The sequence below is a fragment of the Thalia democratica genome, unplaced genomic scaffold (genome assembly GCF_965202585.1).
Source record: "Thalia democratica unplaced genomic scaffold, ktThaDemo2.hap1.1 HAP1_SCAFFOLD_851, whole genome shotgun sequence".
Classification (NCBI taxonomy): domain Eukaryota; kingdom Metazoa; phylum Chordata; class Thaliacea; order Salpida; family Salpidae; genus Thalia; species Thalia democratica.
In genome coordinates this window covers 1-7,500 of record NW_028139808.1, presented here as the reverse complement: position 1 = coordinate 7,500, position 7,500 = coordinate 1, and the positions used below count along the sequence as shown (strand labels likewise).

The 7,500-nt window shown below is 36.4% G+C and overlaps 4 non-coding genes across 4 annotated transcripts in view; all 4 read right to left on the bottom strand.

Moving 5' to 3' along the window:
- Positions 1-776, bottom strand: part of LOC145847242 (large subunit ribosomal RNA) — a 3,631-nt gene extending 2,855 nt beyond the window's left edge. Inside the window, exon 1 of the ribosomal RNA XR_014371172.1 lies at positions 1-776. This exon is cut by the window's left edge and continues 2,855 nt beyond it. This is a non-coding gene — a ribosomal RNA (large subunit ribosomal RNA).
- Positions 777-998: 222 nt separating this feature from the next.
- Positions 999-1,151, bottom strand: LOC145847227 (5.8S ribosomal RNA). The gene has a single exon (XR_014371157.1). It is a non-coding gene; the product is annotated as a 5.8S ribosomal RNA (ribosomal RNA).
- Positions 1,152-1,333: 182 nt separating this feature from the next.
- Positions 1,334-3,141, bottom strand: LOC145847236 (small subunit ribosomal RNA). The gene has a single exon (XR_014371167.1). It is a non-coding gene; the product is annotated as a small subunit ribosomal RNA (ribosomal RNA).
- A 3,289-nt stretch (positions 3,142-6,430) lies between these two features.
- Positions 6,431-6,549, bottom strand: LOC145847226 (5S ribosomal RNA). Its single transcript, XR_014371156.1, has one exon. It is a non-coding gene; the product is annotated as a 5S ribosomal RNA (ribosomal RNA).
- Positions 6,550-7,500: the final 951 nt, after the last annotated feature.

Here is a 7,500-nt window from a genome sequence, read left to right as displayed (position 1 = left end):
CCTGGCGTCTGAGCGCTAACGCGAAGAAGGCCTTGTACAAACTCTAGAGACTGCGAGCAGTTTCCAAAGCCGTATTCCAGCGATCAACACGCAGCCTGTCCGAAGACCGACGCGGAATCTCTCCTCGGTCGCCGAGCCGAAGCTAATCGAACGCCTATAACACTCTTCCGAAGAAGAGCTACCTTGCGAACGACCAAAGTCAGCCCAGCAACCGGTCGCGGCCCTCGCCGAACGCTAGTGCAGCGCCGCGACGCCAGCGCAACCGTAAGAGTCTCCGAAGATCACTCAAACAGTAGGACAGCTCTCGCAGCGCCTGAAAACGTCCGGCGACTCGATGGGCGCCTCCGTTTGCCTCCAAGCGGTTTCACGTACTCTTTAACTCTCTCTTCAAAGTGCTTTTCAACTTTCCCTCACGGTACTTGTTCGCTATCGGTCTCGAGCCAGTATTTAGCCTTAGATGGAGTTTACCACCCGCTTAGGGCTGCATTTCCAAACAACCCGACTCCGGGAAAACCGCTAGGACGAATTACGACCGCCGCCAAGGGCCTAACACCCGCTCTGGGAAAAGGCCTCGATCAGAAGAACGTGGGCAGTCGTTGGTTCGCCGCATGCTGAATTCCATACGCTACATTTCCTCGCCCTCCAAAAAGGCTCGGATTTAGCGCTGGGCTTATCCCGCTTCACTCGCCGTTACTAGGGGAATCCTTGTTAGTTTCTTTTCCTCCGCTTAGTGATATGCTTAAGTTCAGCGGGTCGTCCCGCCCGATCTCAGGTCAAAAGTGATGTACTATAAAAGTACATGCGCTTTGTACGTCGGCCTTTTGAAGTCACTTAACTTATTCTCGAGCACCTACCGTCGTTGCTACCTCACCCGAGGCCAGCAGGCTGCTCACGCTTCAGCTGTGAAATCGCCAGACCAGCTGTCTTTGACGACACGCTCCTCAATTAAGAAACGAGTCGCAGGCACTTTCAAACTAATGAAAGGATCGGTGTGTTAAAGACCCTGAGACGGACGTGGCCCCAGGATTACCCGAGGCCGCAATACGCGTTCAGAATATCGATGCTCAATGTGTCCTGCAATTCACATTACTTCTCGGAGCTAGCTCCGTCCTTCATCGACGCTCGAGCCGAGTGATCCACCGCTAAGAGATCTCTCGTGTTAATCAATCTCAATGCAACCAAAAAATCGTGTTCAAAAAGAAGCGGCCGCGCCAGCACTTGCGTGCTGAATTATTACTCCCGCTGTCAGGAAGCAACGCGACCGAACTATAACAGTTACAGGGCTCGGTCCCTTCGAAGAAGAGACGTCGCTTGAAATCAAATTTCGATTCGTTAATGATCCTTCCGCAGGTTCACCTACGGAAACCTTGTTACGACTTTTACTTCCTCTAAATGATCAAGTTCGATCGTCTTTTCGAACACCGGCGAGTGCGTTGCCGCACGTACCAGGCTCAATCGGAGGACCTCACTAAACCATTCAATCGGTAGTAGCGACGGGCGGTGTGTACAAAGGGCAGGGACGTAATCAACGCAAGCTAATGACTCGCGCTTACTGGGAATTCCTCGTTCAAGGGAAACAATTGCAAGTCCCTATCCCTAGCACGACCGGGGTTCAACGGATTACCCGGACCTTTCGGCCTAGGGAACACACGATGATCCGGTCAGTGTAGCGCGCGTGCGGCCCCGAACATCTAAGGGCATCACAGACCTGTTATTGCTCAATCTCGTGTGGCTAAACGCCACTAGTCCCTCTAAGAAGTTGTCTCCGACCCAATGGGTCGAGCAGCTATTTAGCAAGTAAGAGTCTCGTTCGTTATCGGAATTAACCAGACAAATCGCTCCACCAACTAAGAACGGCCATGCACCACCACCCACAGAATCAAGAAAGAGCTCTCAATCTGTCAATCCTCGCTGTGTCCGGGCCGGGTGAGATTTCCCGTGTTGAGTCAAATTAAGCCGCAGGCTCCACTCCTGGTGGTGCCCTTCCGTCAATTCCTTTAAGTTTCAGCTTTGCAACCATACTTCCCCCGGAACCCAAAGACTTTGGTTTCCCGGAAGCTGCCGGACAGTTCTTAAGTTCGACACTGCCCGATCGCTAGTCGGCATCGTTTAAGGTCAGAACTAGGACGGTATCTGATCGTCTTCGAACCTCTGACTTTCGCTCTTGATTAAAGAAAACATTCTTGGCAAATGCTTTCGCAGTCGTTCGTCTTGCGCCGATCCAAGAATTTCACCTCTAACGGCACAGTACGGATGCCCCCGTCCGTTCCTATTAATCATTACCTCGTGCTCCGAAAACCAACAAAATAGAACCGAGGTCCTATTCCATTATTCCATGCAACATTATACAAGCGTAAAGCCTGCTTTGAACACTCTAATTTTTTCAAGGTAAACTTGCCGGACCACCGCAACACTCAGTTAAGAGCACCGCGAAGGCACCGACCAACAAGAACAACGAGGCCAGTGCTAGCCTTTCGACCGACCAACCTCGCCGTCCCTATATCCAACTACGAGCTTTTCAACCGCAACAACTTAAATATACACTTTTGGAGCTGGAATTACCGCGGCTGCTGGCACCAGACTTGCCCTCCAATGGATACTCGTTAAAAAGTTTAAAGTGTACTCATTCCAATTGCAGGACCTCGTACGAGGTCTGCATTGTTATTTTTCGTCACTACCTCCCCGAGCCGGGAATGGGTAATTTGCGCGCCTGCTGCCTTCCTTGGATGTGGTAGCCGTTTCTCAGGCTCCCTCTCCGGAATCGAACCCTGATTCTCCGTCACCCGTTACAACCTCGGTAGGCCGATACCGTACCGACGATAGTTGATAGGGCAGTTGCTTTAATGAGATGTCGCCAGCACTAGGCCGTGCGATCCGCAAGCTTATCCAGAGTCACCATTGTAACGACCCGAAAGCCGGTTAGTTTTGGTCTGATAAATGCGCGCCTCACGTCAGTTCGGCGCTTTACGCATGTATTAGCTCTAGAATTGCCACAGTTATCCATGTAAAAGCGTACAATCAAATGAACCATAACTGATTTAATGAGCCATTCGCAGTTTCACTGTACGTGAGCTCGTACTTACACTTGCATGGCTTAATCTTTGAGACAAGCATATGACTACTGGCAGGATCAACCAGATAACTATCCGAGGGCGTTTAAACCCGTTGCTCGACTGAGCGTTTTTACTGTATAAATACAGACCTTTTCTATCACTCGGCTTAAAAGCCTTGCGAACGTTACTGAAAGTCGGCGCCGGCCTTTTGCTGTTTAAAGCGCCAGCCCGCGTCGACTGCAGCATGCAGCTATACAACTGACTGTTCTTTCTCCCGACCAACCGTTTGCCTTCTGCCGGTTAACTCGTCAGCAGCAACACGCCATCTGTCTGCTGCAGTTACCCGCCTCGAGCCGTGCCTGCGTCGGCTACTCGTCTCGACGACTTCGCAAAGCTATAAGCCTACCGCCGCTGGACGCTTGTAGTTTTTCATACGCTGCTCCGATGCGTTTACATAGCACGTTCGCCGCCGCTGCAATAGCCGCGCCTCGGGTGCTAAACAGTAATGCTTTAAGCCCGCTTTCTCGCCAAGTCGACCGAACGCACAAACACGTCTCTCTCACTAGTGTAAAGTAATGCATACGCGTATGATGCTCAAATGTTGTTGTTGAACTTTTTTGCCGATTTTTCCCGATTTTTTTTAAATTTCTTTGTTTCTTTTCAATTTTTTTAATATTTTAAGCTTATTTATGCTACGTTTAAATGTTTTAATACTTTTTTTATACTTTATTTAATATGTTTAAAAGAAATAAATAAAAAATAATATATATAAACTACTTTTTATAATGTTTTAAATATGTTTGTTTATTATAAATAAGCTTTATTTGTATTATTTTTTATTTAAACTTACTTTTTAAATCTTTATATTTGTTTTATCGTTTTAAGCACATTGCGATAAATATAATAAACAAACAATTGAATAAAAATAATAATAAAAAAAAAAATAAAAATAAAAACATAAGCTTATTTTATATGTTTCATTTTATTTTTATTTAATAACCTTTTCAAACCTTAATACTCGTTTTATTTTTTTAAGCAGATCGCGATAAATATAATAAACAAACAATTAAATAAAAATAAATAAAAATAAAATAAAAAAATCAAACATAAGCTTATTTTATATGTTACATTTTATTTTATTTAAAACTTACAATTTAAACCTTTGTATTTGTTCTATTCTTTTAAGCACATCGCGATAAATATAATAAGCAAACAATTAAATAAAAATAATAATAATAAAAAAATCATAAACTTATTTTATATGTTTCATTTTATTTTTATTTAAACTTACTTTTTAAACCTTTATAGTTGTTTTATTTTTTAAGCACATGGCGATAAATATAATAAGCAAACAATTAAATAAAAATAATAACAAATAAATAAAACAATACAGCTAAACTATAAAAAGAAAACTAAATAACTGATAAATACTTGTAAAACATTATTTGAAAAATGTATTTTGAAACACAACACGATTGATTTATAAATAATAATATATTTTTAATTTGTGTAGTTTATTGAAAGTAGTCTCCTTATTTGCTTCTGGTTTTACTTGAGTTACACAACGTTAAATAAACATACTTAACTAAAAATACTGTCATTTTAATAAAACTAAGTACAAATACATTGAATTAACATAGAACTTTAAAAAGCCTTCGCTAGTATCTGTTGGTAACAGTAAATAACCTATTATGACTCACAATACAAGAGTGCGAAATTTATTTTTCATTTGATTTTTCAGGTATTTATTTATTTGTGGAAATAAACTTTTTTATTACATTAGAAACTAATAGAATTTTTCCTATAACTATACCTATTATTATATTTAGTATGCTTAAAAGTAATAAAATGAAACGTCGCGATTATATAATAAACAAACAATCAAACAAACAAAGAAAAAAAAAAAAAAACTATTTTTTTAAACTTATAATTTTATAATTTCAACTATATGTCTTATTTTATTTTCATTTAAACTTACTTTAAACCTCTGTATTTGTTATATATATTTCAACACAATACGATTAAACTATAAGACAAACAACAAAATAAAATAATCACATTAATAAATACACTAAGCAAATAGCTAGAATAAATATAAATAGTTCAATATATACAATATATTTCTTCCATTTTTAAGTTACTTGTTAAACATATTTATTTAAACATGTTTCTTTAGAATATAAAACTAGCAGTTCTACAAATAAAGAAATTAAAAAGCCAATACACATAACACTAACTTTTCATAAATTAGATATGCAAATATGAACAAAATAATAACTAAATTGTTAAGCTTTTGTAAACTGTGAACTTATAAACTTATAATAACAATTGCATATTCACTATTCACAATAGCTTTTTATTTAGTACACAACTGGTCTGTAAATTGTGTAGTTTATTGAAAGTATAATCCCGTTTTGCTTCTGGTTTAAATAAAGTTATACAACACATACTAAAGTAAATTAAATAAAGTAATTCACTACTTCTATTATATAAAACCAATTTACAAAATACATTAAAATAAATAAAAATGAACTTTGAACTTATAATAATAACTGCATATTCACTATTCAGAATTGCTTTAAATTTAGTACACAACTGGTCTGTAAATTGTGTAGTTTATTGAAAGTATAATCCCGTTTTGCTTCTTGTTTAAATAAAGTTATATAACACATACTAAAGTAAATTAAATAAAGTAATTCACTACTATCTATTAAATAAAACCAATTTACAAAATACATTAAATTAAGTTAAAGTGAACTTTGAACTTATAATAATAACTGCATATTCACTATTCAGAATTGCTTTAAGTTTAGTACACAACTGGTCTGTAAATTGTGTTGGTTCTATTCAAGTACTCTCCTTGTTTGTTTTGTTTTAGTTGTATCACATTCAATACACATAATAAAGTAAACCAAATAAACTCTATTAATTTAAACTAAGTACAAATACATTAAGTTAATACAAAACTTTAAAAAGCTTTTGCTAGTATCTGTTGGTAACAGTAAATAACTTATTATGACTCACAATACAAAAGTGCAAAATTTATTTTCGTTTGATTTTTCAAGTGATTTGTTTGTGGACAAAAAAACTTTTAAGTTTTAGTATAAAAGACTAATTGTATTAATTTTAACTCAGAAAATTGTACTCTACAAGATGGTGCCATTATTTTTTCGATATCTCAAACTGGTCAAACCACTTTTTTAGCGCTCTAATTGGTTTAAACAGCAAATAACGTTATCTGATTGGCTTACGTTTTTATTTGCTAATAACTAGAATTTACTTTTCTTTTAAGCGTTAAAGAAATGTAAATAAACGAGTAATATGTATAAATAGGTCAGAAAGAAAAATAGTACAAAAAGATGAATTCAAAAAGCAAAAGCCTACGGCACGTGGTATTCCCAAGCGGTCACCCATCTAAGTACTAACCACGCCCGACACTGCTTAACTTCCCAGATCGGACGAGATGGGGTGTGCTCAGTGTGGTATGGTCGTAGGCGTTTGAAAGCGTTTACAAGCCTTTATAAACCCTTCGGTTTGTTTAAAAAACCTATTTGCACTTGATTTACAATCAATTTGATATTTTAAAATTATTCCTTATAAAATTTTAACCTGAATTAACCTTTTTTTTTGTTTTTTTTTATCAACAGTTACTCCCAAACTGTACTAAAACTGTATTGTAACTGTACAAAAGTGTTTGTTTAAATAATTGTTATCTATAAATTACCTAAGACCAGGACAAGTAGAAGTAAAGTTTATTGAATTATTGAATTAAATAAATAAAATCGTAAAATAAAATAATACAATATGTTTACAATTTGTCATTGATCTATCCATTTATGTTATTGCATTACAAATACAAACATTGCATACATTCAAGAGTATTATTCATCAATCTTTTCAATATAATAAGTTTTAAATTTATATTTATTTTTAAATAATTCCTGACATTTTAGATTACCTGAGATTTTTTTTTAATTAAATTAATTTTAGTAATTATATACTTGACGTTCTATTTTGTTTAATTTGATAACTCAACCATGTTTATATTTTTTTATAGTTTAACAGAACTATTAAACTAAAAGACATTACATACAGCTTCTAAAAGTTTTAAACACCTTAAAAAAGTAATATATAAAATAATTGATAAGAATATTAAACTTATAAAAATTTAGTAAAAGGTTATATAAACGTTATTTAAATTAATATAAGATAGTTAACTTATTTTTTCATTTAATGTGATATAATATAAATATATTTTGAGAGACAATTAATTAACGTAAACAATGTCATAGTGGAAACTGCATGTCTGCTAAAAACGTAAAACGCAAAACTGCTTTAATAAATCACTAAATAACAAAAAAATTGCCTGTCTAGCAGGCGTTCAAATTCAAATGACAAAGAAATTTAACTCCGGCTCTCAAGTATATGTCTTGCGTGACGACTAGCG